This window comes from Oryctolagus cuniculus, assembly GCF_964237555.1.
Source record: "Oryctolagus cuniculus chromosome 16 unlocalized genomic scaffold, mOryCun1.1 SUPER_16_unloc_1, whole genome shotgun sequence".
Classification (NCBI taxonomy): Eukaryota; Metazoa; Chordata; class Mammalia; order Lagomorpha; family Leporidae; genus Oryctolagus; species Oryctolagus cuniculus.
Window position 1 is genome coordinate 1,905,577 of NW_027208201.1, and position 14,629 is coordinate 1,920,205.

Here is a 14,629-nt window from a genome sequence, read left to right on the forward strand (position 1 = left end):
AGAATAATGTAGCACTTGGGGACAAAGATGCAGCCCAGGAGCCCTGCACCAGAGGCCAAGATGGAGAAGATCTCCACAGCCACCATGACCTTCCCCTTGGTGCTGTGGTAGACAGGCAGGAAGGTCACCCAGACACTGCAGAACACCAGCATGCTGAACATCAGGAACTTGGCTTCATTGAACTTGTCAGGCAGATTCCTGGCTAGGAAAGCCACAGTGAAGATGGCCATGGCCAAGGAGCCCAGGAAGCCCAGGACACAGTAGAAGGCAGTGCTCCACTTCTTATCCAGCTCTCTGCTATGCCTGGGAAAGCAGTAGAAGATGCCCCTGCAACCACGTGGGAGACTGGCAAGAAGCTCCTGGCTTCTGGCTTCAGATCAGTGTAGATCCTAGGCATTGCAGCCAATTGGGGAGTGAACTATTGGATGAAAGAACTCTTCCACTCTCTTTGCATCTCCAGTGTATGTGTAACTCTGATTTGAAATAAACAAATAAACCTTTTTTAAGAATCTTCATTATCCAGAATTCATAAACAAAACAACTGTTCTGTGTGTTTAATCTTGTACTCCAGTGCTACTTAACTCAGTTACTGATTCACTGATTTCATTACAACATCCAAATATCAGTTGCAAATGATGCCACTTGTATATCTTCTCTTTTAGTATGTTGCATGCCTTCTTTTTTGATAATGTGCATGGAGCAGAGCCTCCTGGGTAATTTCCTGCAGAAGTTGCATTGCTTCTTCAATTTTTTATCCAATCTTCAACCATAACTTCCATGATTTTAGCATTCTGTCAATACTCTTCAGGATTAAAAGAAGATCCTTCTTTTTGGTATTTTTGAGCTGTTTTGTTCTTTGTTTACAATTCTTAGATCTCCTAGATTAAATTAAATGCTTTTCTTCAGGAATGCTAGTCATTATTACTATTTTTTCAGGGACTATAAACTGAATTACATTACATGCAATGCTTTGGGCATGAAGTTACCCATTTAAAAATACTGTTGGATTTATGCTGTTTGAGATTTCAAATGTGTGAATTTATTTCAACAGCAGTGTCTTACAATTTCAGTAATTGATCAATCAACTCAAGATGTTCCTGTAGAAGACACAGAATTTTTCCATTTTTCCTATTCTCCACAGGGGTTGAGAAAAGAGTTTCCTTCTTATATGAAAATTTGGTAAAAGTTATCTAAAAATTGTTAATCACAATAAATATATTGAGAATTATTTTTATAACCATGAGGATATTTGGATTTCTCAAATATGTCTCAATATATTTAATAATATTTCCATGTGAAAATTTATGAATTTTTTCTGTATTCTTCAATGTATCACCACTAAATGATTAACACATTCTAATATTAGTATTTTTTATATCTGTGCAGAGACCACTTCAGCTCTATTTTTTTAACTTTTATTTAATGAATATACATTTCCAAAGTACAGCTTATGGATTACAATGGCTTCCCCTCCCCATAACTTCCCTCCCACCCGCAACCCTCCCTTTTCCCAATCCCTCTCCCCTTCCATTCACATCCAGATTCATTTTCAATTCTCTTTACATACAGAAGATCAGTTTAGCATATATTAAGTAAAGATTTCAAAGTTTGCTCCCACACAGAAACATAAAGTGAAAAAATACTATTTGAGTACTACTTATAGCATTAAATCACAATGTACAGCACATTAAAGACAGAGATCCTACATGAGGAGTAAGTGCACAGTGACTCCTGTTGTTGACTTTACAAATTGACACTCCTGTTTATGGCATCAGTAATCTCCCTATGCTGCAGTCATGAGTTGCCAAGGCTATGGAAGTCTTTTGAGTTCACCAACTCTGATTTTATTTAGACAAGGTCATAGTCAAAGTGGAAGTTCTTTCCTCCCTTCAGAGAAAGGCACCTCCTTCTTTGATGACCTGTTATTTCCACTGGGATCTCACTCGCGGAGATCTTTCATTTAGGTCTTTTTTATTTTGTTTTGCCAGAGTGTTTTGGCTTTCCATGTCAGAAATACTCTCATGGGCTTTTCAGCCAGATCCGCATGCCTTAAGGGCTGATTCTGAGCCCAGAGTGCTGCTTAGAATGTCTGCCATTCTATGCGTCTGCTGTGTAACCCACTTACCATGTTGGATCGTTCTCTCCCTTTTTATTCTATCAGCTAGTATTTGCAGACACCAGTCTTGTTTATGTGATCCCTTTGGCTCTTAGTCCTTTCATAATGATCAATTGTGAACAGAAATTGATCACTGGGACTAGTGAGATGGCATTGGTACATGCCACCTTGATGGGATTGAATTGGAATCCCCTGATATGTTTCTAACTCTACCATTTGGGGCAAGTCAGCTTGAGCATGTCTGAAATTGCACATCTCTTCCCTCTCTTATTCCCACTCCTATATTTAACAGTGATCACTTTTCAGTTAAGTTTCAACACTTAAGAAGACTTGTGTATTGATTACAGTATCCAACCAAAAGTATTAAGTAGAACAAACAAAATACTAAGAAGGATAACATATTAAGTTGTTCATCAATAGTGAGGGCAAGGGCTGATCAAGCCACTGTTTCTCATAGTGTTCATTTCACTTTAACAGGTTTCCTTTTTGGTGCTCAGTTAGTTGTCACTAATCAGGGAGAACATATAATATTTGTCCCTTTTGGACTTGCTTATTTCACTCAGCATAATGCTTTCCAAATTCCTAATAGGGATCACTTTTCAGTTAAAATTTTAACACCTAAGAATAATTGTGTGTTAATTACAGAGTTCAACCAATAGTACTAGAACAAAAAAATACTAAAAGGTATAAAGTATTACATTGTACATCAACAGTCAGGACAAGAGCTGATCAAGTCACTGTTTCTCATAGTGTCCATTTCACTTCAACAAGTTTCCCCTTTGGTGCTCAGTTATTTGTCACCGATCAGTGAGAACATATGATGTTTTTCCCTTTGGGACTGGCTTAGTTCACTCAGCATGATGTTTTCCAAATTCCTCCATCTTGTTGCAAATGACCGGGTTTCATTGTTTTTGACTGCTGTATAGTATTCTATAGAGTACTTTCTTTATCCAGTCTACTGTTGATGGGCATTTGTGTTGGTTCCAGGTCTTAGCTATTGTGAATTGTGCTGCAATAAACATTAAGGTGCAGACAGCTTTTTTGTTTGCCAATTTCATTTCCTTTGGGTAAATTCCAAGGAGTGGTATGGCTGGGTTGTATGGTAGGGTTATCTTCAGGTTTCTGAGGAATCTCCAGACTGATTTCCACAGTGGCTTAACCAGTTTCATTACAACTTATATTTTAAAAATATGATGCCATACATGGAAAGCCAAGATATTCTGGCAAAATAAAAAACCTAAATGAAAGATCTCTGTGAGTGAGATCCCAGTGGAAAGAACAGGTCTTCAAAGAAGGAGGTACCTTTCTCTGAAGGGAGGAAAGAACTTCCACTTTGACTATGACCTTGTCTAAATAAGATAAGAGTCGGAGAACTCAAAAGGCTTCCATAGCCTTGGAAACTCATGACTGCAGTATAGGGAGATTACTGATGGCATAAAAAGGAGTGTCAATTTGTAAAGTCAACAACAGGAGTCACTGTGCACTTACTCCTCATGTAGGATCTCTGTCCTTAATGTGCTGTACATTGAGATCTAATGCTATAATGATACTCAAACAGTATTTTTCACTTTGTGTTTCTATGGGGGTGCAAACTGTTGAAATCTTTACTTAATGTATACTAAACTGATCTTCTGTATATATAGAAAATTGAAAATGAGTCTTGATATGAATGGAAGGGGATAGAGAGCGGGAAAGGGGAGGGTTGCAGGTAGGAGGGAAGTCATTGGGGAGGGGGGAAGCCAATGTAATCCATAAGCTGTATTTTGGAAATCTGTATTCATTAAATAAAAGTTTAAAAAAATATGATGCCGTAAACAAGAGTGTCAATATGTTAAGTCAACAACTGGAGTCACTGTGCACTTACTCCTCATGTAGGATCTCTGTCCTTAATGTGCTATACATTGTGATTTAATGCTATAAGTAGTACTCAAATAGTATTTTTCACTTTATGTTTCTGTGTGGGTGCAAACTGTTGAAATCTTTACTTAATATATGCTAAACTGATCTTCTGTATATAAAGAGAATTGAAAATGAATCTTGATGTGAATGGAAGGGGAGAGGGAGTGGGAAAGGGGAGGGTTGCGGGTGGGAGTGACGTTATGGGGGGGGAAGCCATTGTAATCCATAAGCTGTACTTTGGAAATTTATATTCATTAAGTAAAAGTTAAAAAAAGCAGAAGGAACAACAATAATATCATCAACAATGGGTATAGCAATTGAACAGACATTCCACAGAGATAAATGAGCAAAAGGGCTTATCAAGCGTGTTAATCATCAGTAAACTTAGAAAACTATTCAAAACCACAATCTGTGACCACCTCACTATGTTCCATTGGCTACAACTATCAGAAATTTGTTGTCAAAGAAAAGAATAACCACGGTTGCTGATGATGTCCTGATCAGTATTTGATATGGCCAGGCTGTTGCTTAATGTCTCATCTCAGTGACTGTGATCAATCCTACAGCACTTCACAGATGCTATCCTGTCTATCTCTAACTCTCAAACCTGACATAAATCAAATACCTTTCAGGTGATCAGAAATGGCCAGTCCCACATGGGCTGCGCTGAAATGAAGCATCTAGGTGCAAGGGTCAGAGATGTGTTCTTCAGTGCCATCTGCAAGAGAGAATGAAAAGTGACTATGGTCACAGAGGCTCAAAAGAACAAAAGGTCAGCTAAGGGGGGAAACAAATAACATGCTACATAAGAGGACAGCCGTAATATACAATCTCAACCCTGAACTTTGTCAACAATGCTTGAAAATGGTGGAAGACTAGAATATTCTAATTTTCCTAATAATCTCCCATTGTTTGAGAGCTTTGTAGATCACAACTCTTCTGACACAGTTATCCAGGAAAGTCCCTTTCTCCTTTTCCATTTCCTCTTCTCTACTTCAAGCACCACAAATATGGCTACTCCAATCTCTGAGTACTTCCTCTTTAAATCATACCTATGAACAAAGAAAATCTCCATTTTTCAGCTTTTATGCACCTGAGAAGTTCACCCAAATGAATGTGGGTTTTCACAGTTTTCCTCTCTTGGAAGCCCCCCTCCATGCCACTCTGGCTGGAGGTCCTTGATGCTAATAAATATTTTAAATTTCTTTGCCATCTACTTGGAAATTCTTCTTCCATGTGAGGCAAAGAACCAAGGTAACAATAATTTTTGTGCCACCATTTCCCATAATATTTTGGTGTTATTACTTGGAGAGAAACTCCAATGTGACTCAGATTGCAACTCCTGTGTGATGTGCATCCAACGTTGGATAATCTCACTGGACTGGTGAGCATACAGACTGCTTTCACTTTTTTTCAGAATGTCTCTTTCATAGTCACTCTCACTTTCCCTAAAACACTGGGTCCCTGTCAGCCATTTAAAAGTGATTTGTGTGGCTGCAATTCTTTTTTTTTTTTTCTGCCAGGTGTCTTGGCTTTCCATGCCTGAAATACTCTCATGGGCTTTTCAGCCAGATTGGAATGACTTTAGGGCTGATTCTGAGGCCAGAATGCGATTTAGGACATCTGCCTTTCTATGAGTCTGCTGAGTATCTCGCTTCCCATGTTGGATCACTCTCCCCTTTATTTATTTATTTATTTATTTATTTATTTATTTATTTTTTGTCATTTAATTCTATTTATTTATTTATTTATTTATTTATTTTTATCTTTTATTTAATGAATATAAATTTCCAAAGTACGACTCATGGGTTACAATGGCTTCCCCCCCCATACCGTCCCTCCCACCCACAACCCTCCCCTTTCCCACTCCCTCTCCCCTTCCATTCACATCAAGATTCATTTTCGATTATCTTAACATACAGAAGATCAGCTTAGTATACCTTAAGTAAGGATTTCAACAGTTTGCTCCCACACAGAAACATAAAGTGAAAAATAATAGATGATTTTTTTAAATGATGATGAAATCAGATCAGACCTATTGTCATGTTTAATCCCAGTGAGAGTCAAGTTGGGAATTGATAATTTCTTTCTTTTTTAATTTTCTTTTTTTTTTTTTTACAGAAGATCAGTTTAGTGTACATTAAGTAAAGATTTCAATCGTTTGCACCCCCATAGAAACACAAAGTGAAATATATTGTTTGAGTACTCGTTATAGCATTAAGCCTCAGTGTACAGCACATTAAGGACAGAGATCCTACATGAGGAGTAAGTGCACAGTGACTCCTGTTGTTGACTTTACAAATTGACACTCCTGTTTATGGCATCAGTAATCTCCCTATGCTGCAGTCATGAGTTTCCAAGGCTATGGAAGCCCCCTGAGTTCTCCGACTCTTATCTTGTTTAGACACGGTCATAGTCAACGTGGAGGTTCTCTCCTCCCTTCAGAGAAAGGCACCTCCCTCTTTGAAGACCTGTTCTTTCCACTGGGATCTCACTCACAGAGATCTTTTTGCCAGAGTGTCTTGGCTTTCCATGCCTGAAATACTCTCATGGGATTTTCAGCCAGATCCGAGTGCCTTTAGCGCTGATTCTGAGGCCAGAGTGCTATTTAGGACATCCGCCATTCTATGAGTCTGCTGAGTATCTCACTTCCCATGTTGGATCACTCTCCCCTTTATTTATTCTATCGGTTAGTGTTAGCAGATACTAGACTTGTTTATTCTATCAGTTAGTATTAGCAGCTACTAGACTTGTTTATGTACTCCCTTTGACTCTTAGAACTTTCATTATGATCAATTGTGAACTGAAATTGATCACTTGGACTAGTGAGATGGCATTGGTACATGCCACCTTGATAGGATTAAATTGGAGTCCCCTGGTATGTTTCTAACTCTACCATTTGGGGCAAGTCAGCTTGAGCATGTCCCAAATTATACATCTCTTCCCTCTCTTATTCCCACTCTTATGTATAACAGGGATCACATTTCAGTTAAGTTTCAACACTTAAGAATAACTGTGTATTAATTACAGAATTAAACCAGTCATATTAAGTAGAACCAACAAAAAAACTACTAAGAGTGATAATGTATTAAGTTGTTCATTAACAGTCAGGGCTATGCTGATCAAGTCACCGTTTCTCATAGTGTCCATTTCACTTCCACAGGTTTCCTTTTTGGTGTACAGTCAGTTGTCACCGATCAGGGAGAACATATGGTATTTGTCCCTTTGGGACTGGCTTATTTCACTCAGCATGATGTGTTCCAGATTCCTCCATTTTGTTGCAAATGAATGGATTTCATTGTTTCTTACTGCAGTATAGTATTCTAAAGAGTACATATCCCATAATTTCTTTATCCAGTCTACCGTTGATGGGCATGTAGGTTGGTTCCAGATCTTGGCTATTGTGAATTGTGCTGCAATAAACATTAGGGTGCAGACCGCTTTTTTGTTTGCCAATTTAAATTCCTTTGGATAAATCCCAAGGAGTGGAATGGCTGGGTCGAACGGTAGGGCTATATTCAGGTTTCTGAGGAATCTCCAGACTGACTTCCATAGTGGCTTGACCAGTTTGCATTCCCACCAACAGTGGGTTAGTGTCCCTTTTTCCCCACATCCTCACCAGCATCAGTTGTTGGTAGATTTCTGTATGTGAGCCATTCTAACCGGGGTGAGGTGAAACCTCATTGCGGTTTTGATTTGCATTTCCCTGATTGCTAGTGACCTTGAACATTTTTTCATGTGCCTGTTGACCATTTGGATTTCCTCTTTTGAAAAATGTCTATTGAGGTCCTTGGCCCATCACTTAAGTGGGTTGTTGGTTTTGTTTTTGTGGAGTCTCTTGATCTCTTTGTAGATTCTGGTTATTAACCCTTTATCTGTTGCATAGTTTGCAAATATTTTTTTCCATTCTGTCGGTTGTCTCTTCACTTTCCTGACTGTTTCTTTTGCAGTACAGAAACTTCTCAATTTGATGCAATCCCAATTTGATTTTGGCTTTGACTGTCTGTGCCTCCCGGGTCTTTTCCAGAAATTCTTTGCCTGTGCCAATATCTTGAAGGGTTTCTCCAATGTTCTCTAATAACTTGATGGTGTCAGGTCGTAGATTTAAGTCTTTAATCCATGTTGAGTGGATTTTTGTGTAAGGTGTAAGGTAGGGGTCTTGCTTCATGCTTCTGCACGTGGAAATCCAGTTTTCCCAGCACCATTTATTGAATAGACTGTCCTTGCTCCAGGAATTGGTTTTAGATCCTTGATCAAATATAAGTTGGTTGTAGATGTTTGGATTGATTTCTGGTGTTTCAATTCTGTACCATTGGTCTATCCATCTGTTTCTGTACCAGTACCATGCTGTTTTGATTTCAACTGCCCTGTAGTATGTCCTGCAATCTGGTATTGTGATGCCTCCGGCTTTGTTTTTGTTGTACAAATTTGCTTTAGCTATTCAAGGTCTCTTGTGCCTCCATAAAAATTTCAGCACAATTTCTTCTAGATCTAAGAAGAAGGTCTTCGGTATCTTGATTGGTATTGCATTGAATCTATAAATTGCTTTTGGGCAAATGGACATTTTGATGATATTGATTCTTCCAATCCATGAGCATGGAAGATTTTTCCATTTCTTGGTATCCTCTTCTATTTCTTTCTTTAAGGTTTTGTAATTCTCATCGTAGAGATCTTTAACGTCCTTGGTTAAGTTTATTCCAAGGTATTTGATTGCTTTTGTAGCTATTGTGAATGGGATTGATCTTAGAAGTTCTTCCTCAGCCATAGCATTGTCTGTGTATACAAAGGCTGTTGATTTTTGTGCATTGATTTTATACCCTGCTACTTTGCCAAAATCTTCTATGAGTTCCAATAGCCTCTTAGTATAGTTCTTTGGGTCCCCTAAATAAAGAATCATACCATCTGCAAAGAAGGATAGTTTGAGTTCTTCCTTCCCAATTTGTATCCCTTTAATTTCTTTTTCTTGCCTAATAGCTCTGGCTAGAACTTCCAGAACTATATTGAATAGCACTGGTGAGAGTGGGCATCCCTGCCTGGTGCCAGATCTCAGTGGAAATGCTTCCTACTTTTCCCCATTCAATAGCATGTTGGCTGTGGGTTTTTCATAAATTGCTTTGATTGTATTGAGGAATGTTCCTTCAAAACCTAGTTTGCTTAGAGTTTTCATCATGAACGGGTGTTGTATTTTATCAAATGCTTTCTCGGCGTCTATTGAGATAATCATATGGTTTTTCTTCTGCAGTCTGTTAATGTGGTGTATCACATTGATTGTTTCGCGCTACATACCAGGGATAAATCCCACTTGGTCTGGGTGGATGATCTTTCTGATGTGTTGTTGCATTCTATTGGCTAGAATTTTTTTGAGGATGTTTGCATCTATGTTCATCAGGGATATTGGTCTGTAATTCTCTTTCAATACTGTATCATTTTCTGGCTTATGAATTAAGGTGATGCTGGCTTCATAGAAAGCATTTGGGATGATTCCCTCTTTTTTGATTGTTCTGAATAGTTTGAGAAGAATTGGAGTCAGTTCTTCTTTAAATGTCTGGTAGAATTCAGCAGTGAATCTATCTGCTCCTGGGCTTTTCTTTGTTGGGAGGGTCTTTATTACTGTTTCAATTTCTGTCTCAGTTATGGGTCTGTTGTGTTCTATGTCTTCCTGGTTCAATTTAAGTAGGTTGCACATGTCCAGGAATCTATCCATTTCTGATAGATTTCCCTGTTTGCTGGCATACAAGTCCTTGTAGTAATTTCTGATGATTCTTTCTAGTTCTGTGGTGTCTGTTGTTACGTTTCCTTTTTCATCTCTGATTTTCTTGATTTGGGTCTTTTCTCTTCTTTTTTTAGTTAGTTGGGCCAATGGGGTGTCAATTTTGTTTATTTTTTCCAAAAACCAGCTCTTCGCTTGGCTGATTTTTTGTAATGTTTTCTTTGATTCAATCCTGTTGATTTCTTCTCTGATTTTAATTATTTCTCTTCTCCTACTAGATTTGGGTCTGGTTTGCTGCAGATTTTCTAGATCCTTGAGGTGAATTGAAAGCTCATCTATTTGGTGCCTTTCCAATTTCTTATGTAGGAATCTATTGCTATAAACTTTCATCTCAACACTGCTTTTGCTGTATCCCATAAGTTTTGGTATGTTGTGCTGTTATCCTCATTGACTTCCAGAAAATTTTTGATTTCTCTTTTGATTTCTTCTATGACCAATTGTTCATTCAGGAGCATGTTGTTCAATCTCCATGTGTTTGCGTATGCTCTAGGGATTCCTGAGTTGCTAATTTTCAACTTCATTCCTTTATGGTCTGAGAAGCTGCATGGTAGGATTCTAATTCTTTTGAATTTGCTGAGACTTGCTTTATGGCCTAGTATGTGGTCAATCCTAGAGAAGGTTCCATGTACTGCTGAGAAGAATGTAAATGCTTTCTGTGTAGGATGAAAAGTTCTGTATATATCTGTGAGATCCATTTGGGCTATAGTGTCATTTAAATCTACTGTCTCCTTGTTGGTCTTCTGTCCTGTTGACCTGTCTATTTCTGAGAGTGGAGTATTGAAGTCCCCCAGTACTATTGTATTGGGGTCTAAGTCTCCCTTTAAGTCACTTAATAAATCTTTTAGATAAACCGGTGCCCTGTAGTTAGGTGCATATACATTGATAATTGTTATATCTTCTTGTTGTATTGATCCCTTAATCATGATATAGTGTCCCTATTTGTCTCTCTTAACAGTTTTTGTGATAAAGTTTATGTTGTCCGATATTAAGATGGCTACGCCCGCTCTTTTTTCATTTGTGTTGTCAGGTATATCTTTTTACAGCCTTTCACTTTCAGTCTGTATGCATCTTTGTTGGAAATATGTGTTTCTTGTTGGCAGAAAATAGATGGGTTTTGTTCCTTAACCCAATCAGCCAATAAGTGTCTTTTAGCTGGACAGTTCAGGCCATTAACATTCAATGTTCAACAATGTATTCACAAATGATAACTTTGCCCTGCCATTTGCCAAAGGTATTTTCTAATATATGCTTTGAAATTCCTGTGATATTTTGCTGTGAGGTTTCCTTCCTTTACCTTCTTTCATATTGATGACCGTGTTTCTGTGTTTCTGTGTGCAACACATCTTTAAGCATCTTTTGCAGGGCTGGAAGAGTGGCGACAAATTCTTTCAATTTCTGTTTGCTATGAAAGGTCTTTATTTCAGCTTCATTCACAAATGAGAGGTTTGCAGGATATAATATTGTGGGCTTTCAGTTTTTCTCTTAGTACCTGGGCTATGTCTCACCATTCCCTCCTAGCCTGTAGTGTTTCTGATGAGAAGTCAGCTGTGAGTCTAATTGGAGATCCTCTAAGAGTAACCTGACATTTCTCTCTTGCACATTTTAGGATCTTTTCTTTCTGTTTCACTGTGTTGAGTTTAATTACAACGTGTCGTGGTGAGGATCTCTTTTGGTCGTGTTTATTAGGGGTTCTGTGAGCTTCCTGTACTAGGATTTCTCTGTCCTTCTCCAAACCTGGGAAATTTTCTGCTATTATCTCACTAAAAAGGCCTTCTAATCCTTTCTCCCTCTCCATGCCTTCAGGAACTCCTAGAACCTGAATGTTGGGCTTTTTAATAATATCCTGTAGATTCCCCACAATATTTTTTAGATTTCTAATTTCCTCTTCTTTTCTTTGGTTTGATTGTATACTTTCCTGTGCTCTGTCTTGTGATATTCTCTCTTCAGCTTCACCTATTCTGTTTTTAAGGCTCTCTAATGTGTTTCTCATTTGATCTATTGAATTCTTCATTTCCTTATGATTTCTCATCACTATCACAGTTTCCAGTTGTACTAGTTGTTTCATTTCATTTTGATTCCTCCTTAATATTTCATTTTCATGAGAAAGATTTTCTATCTTGTCCATTAAGGATTTCTGTAGTTCAAGATTTGTTTTTGAGAACTTCTTAATGTTCTTATCAATTTTTTGAGATCTGCTTCTTGCATTTCTTCTATCTCATCATGTTCATAATCTTGAATTGGGGTGTCTTTTTCATTTGGGGGTGTCATAGTGTCTTCCTTGTTCTTGTTACCTTGGTTTATGAGTTTGTTGTTTGGCATATTGGAGATATTCTTTTGTTTCTTCACTGTGGTGCTTTTTCTTGTTATATTATGACTCTAGATTAACTGGACTGTCTGCTTTTTATGGAGCCTTGGAGGCTTGAGATGTGTGTGGCCTTAGAGTTCTGTTTGGTTCCTCAGGGTTAAGCGTGTGCCAAAGGTGACACTCTCAGGTTAGGAGTGGTAAATCTCTGTCTCTTTCTTTCTTTTTTTGATTTTAAAGGGAAGTAATTCCACACAGCTGAACAGAATTGGAGGTAATTAGCAGGCGAAATATATACCCACAGGAGCCAGTGATTGGAAGCTCTTTCCCAAGGACCACACAGGGAATCTGTCCTGCCCTCAATGTGGGCTCAAATTCCCCTTCAGTCTCCCACTGGGTTGCCATGGTTACCAAATTGTAGCATCTCTGGAGAGTACTAACATGAATTCCCTGAGTTCTCTCCCCCACGGTCTCTCTTTTTTAACAGTCTCAGTTCGGGAGCACCACACATTCACTAGGTCTTAATCTTCTGTTATTTCACACCCCCCCAGAGTCAGGTTTTTCTGCTAGGCTCAGGGCCGGTGCAGACCTGAGGTCGCCCTGCTTGTGACGTATGGCCAAAATGGCACCTGCTCTTTGTCTTGCTTGCCTTTGAGAGGTGAGTGGAGAGAGAGAAACTCGTGTCCGTATCGGTCACTCTCTCTATCTTCTAGTTAGCCCGGTGAACTTTTCCCCATGGGGTTTCAGTACTCGTTCCCTCTAGTCTCCTCTTTCTGCTTGCCTGCCGGTGTCTCAGGCTATTGAGATTTGGCTCACCTCGCGTTCTAGTGCTGGTGTGATGAGTCTGCTGCTGGTGTCCCGAACTGTGGGCTCCCACACTCTCCCCACAGGTCCACTGTGGATCACTAGTTTTGGAAGAGTGTCCTCTGCTGTTTCTTCCCCTACTATTCCTTGAACCTGCAGTATCTCCACTTTTATTAAACTGTCTCTCCCCGGACTATCAGTGTGCTCCCTTCCTATTCAGCCATCTTGCCGCTGCCTTCTAAATGCTTTCTATACCTCTTCAAGTCTCCACAATTTCTACAAACTCAAATTCTTAGATAATTCTAGATAATTAGTTTGTTAGATCTGGGTTAAAACAGTCCCCACGTGGCATAGACAAGTCACAGCATGTCTCTGGTATCCCCCATCTTCCTTCTGTATTCTCTCTTTAGGGTCCCCACTGCCAGATACCTCAGAGTTTTACTGGGGAGAATTATATTCCCCCACTCTGCTTCTTTGTGACTTCACCCATGTAGTCACCAATGTAGGTGGTAGCCATGGATGGCACTCTAGTGTACAAACATCTTTGCTTACGCTTTCACCATGAAAGTTCATTGTCAAAATCAGGCCTATTAAACTAGATGCAAGGAGAGGCATAGAACTACTATTTTTCCTTATGTATAAGAACTAAGCTACAGTATATATTTGAGCAGGCAGAGGCCCAGTCTAGCACACAGCCAGTAAGGGAACTGATCACTCCATGTGTGTGCCTTTTAACAAATATATGTCCTAGGCTACAGGTGTGAAAGGCTGAGTGAGAATGGGTGACACATTCTAATCCCTCCCTCACCTTTCTCCCTTCCCTGTGGGCATCAGTGCACATCTAGATGCCACAGGCAGTGGGAGTTTTGAGATAGCTCAAATTCAGGAGACCTAGGACCTGAGGTACACTTCTGTTTCTATGCCTAGTCCAGCCAGGATGCAAACCATGTACTTTTATTTATTTGGCCTATGAGCTAATGGAAAAATGCCTCATCATTTCTATACCACTACTGGGTTTGTTTAACAAATATGTTTTCATAACCTGTTCATGAAAAATAGTTACATACTACTTAAAGTGACTTAGGCTGAAATTTGATGTCTTACCTTATTTAAAAATGTTATTTTAATTTAGATTTTTAACAGGTTATTTTTAAAATGTAAATCAAGGAAATTGGGGATGGAAACATCACAAGTATACAAATGTGTGCCTGGTAATAAAGATTAAGAAGGAAAGAGCTTTGTTATGAGAAAAAGAGAATGTATCCATCAGTATGTAAGGTACTTATGGAGGTGTAGTAATAACTCTGCTAACATGAGGAAGCTGGGAATGAATAACAGCCAATAATATCCTAGATGTCATTTATATGCTGTTTCAACATCAAATCAGAATATTCCTGAAATAGCTCATTTGGGTATTCCAGGAAAACCTTGTGACTCAGAAATAACTGAACTTGGGATGTTGTCATTGTACATTTCTTACTACATATGGACCAGTGTATGAAGTGTCCAGATCATCAGATGCAACCACGGAGTGAGACCAGTGCTTGTACAAATAAAGTGAATTTTCTGTTTTTGAAGATCCCCTGGGGATGACCCTGGTCTGCACAGCTCTGTGCTTCTCTGTCCTCACCACTGTGGTGAGACACTCCCATAGTCAAGGCCAACAATTGTTGTCTCAGCTACATCCTGCTCATTGCCCTCACCTTCTGCTTCCTCTGCTCCTTATTGTTTATTGGTC